The following is a 1247-nucleotide window of genomic DNA, read 5'->3' as shown; positions in this document are numbered from 1 at the left end:
ACCCAGGCTGTACCACTCCACATTTCTTGTCTTACCTGAGAGACACATATATCCTTGACTCCTGTAATTGCAGACAGGTCAGCCCTTGTGGAGAAGATTTCCCTGATGCCCAGCTCTGGAAGGACATCCTCCAGGCTGTAGTCACTGGAGATGGAGAACTTGGGCAGGTGGAGATCATCTATCTTCCTGAGAATGAAAGAAAAACAACGAGTCCCTGGACTCTGTGGCTCCTTCATTCCACTGTGTAGCTGGGCTCCTCTCCACAGACAGCCCTCTCTCTAGAGAGAAGACCTCTTCCCACTCATGTCTAGTCAATGTGACTTTGCTCTTACTAATGCAGTAATTATCCTCAGTGCTTGAGAGTGTGCACAGTAGACAAGAAACCTGAATTGGACCTAGCTCTTCCTTGCCTGAGAAAGCTTTCCTCCTCGATCCACAAAATGCAGCCCTTCCCTGTCATGCTGACCCTTGGTCACCACCCAGTGAGTCCTCTGTTTAACATAGTACACCACATGAGGCTCCAGGTATCCTTATCCTCTGATACTCCCCCTCCTTACCTCACCACTTCTCACCGAAAATCAAATAAAATTATTCACTGTATTTGCATTTCCATTCTTCCCCTACCTCAAGTACAAAAGAAACCAGAAGTATAAGAATTTTGGAACGTTAATGTCTGATAGGGTCTGAGGCTCTAATCCAAGCCTGGCACATAGTAGGTCTTCAAGTCATCATTCCACGGATGGTGAATGAATGACTGATAAGACAATGAGATGGCGGCAAGGGATGCAGCTGATGCTCAAAGTTCATCTTCTTTCAATCACAATTCCCTCTGCCTTACAAATCTTGACTCACTCAAGACTTCATGTAATTTATAATATACATATATTTTATAATTATATATATATATTTTATAAATATATATGTATATAATATATACATACAATATAATTTACCATTATAGATAGGGAAGAAACCTCAGCTTCTTGTTTTAGCTAGTCTCATATTGTGAAGAACAGAAACCACAGTTAAATCAGGCCAAAAACAACTGAGAGGGCAGCGGGGAATTCAACACAACTCCACCTATCCCCTGCTGACACTTTAGCAACTACCCTGAATGTAAGTGACATTCTGAGGTAAGGGATACTGGTCACCATTCAAGAGCAGGACAGGGATCCAACCTAGTTCTGGGTCCTGAGGATATGTACCAGGCCTCAGAGAGTCCTTCCACTTCCTCAGGGTCTCTGGTT

General features: G+C 43.4%; 1 pseudogene; it reads right to left on the bottom strand.

Annotated features, from left to right (window-relative positions):
• Positions 1-1247, bottom strand: part of LOC116081105 — a 12414-nt pseudogene that overhangs the window by 9291 nt on the left and 1876 nt on the right.

The sequence above is a fragment of the Mastomys coucha genome, unplaced genomic scaffold, assembly GCF_008632895.1.
Source record: "Mastomys coucha isolate ucsf_1 unplaced genomic scaffold, UCSF_Mcou_1 pScaffold6, whole genome shotgun sequence".
NCBI classification, from domain to species: Eukaryota; Metazoa; Chordata; class Mammalia; order Rodentia; family Muridae; genus Mastomys; species Mastomys coucha.
This window is presented reverse-complemented; position numbering and strand designations above follow the sequence as displayed.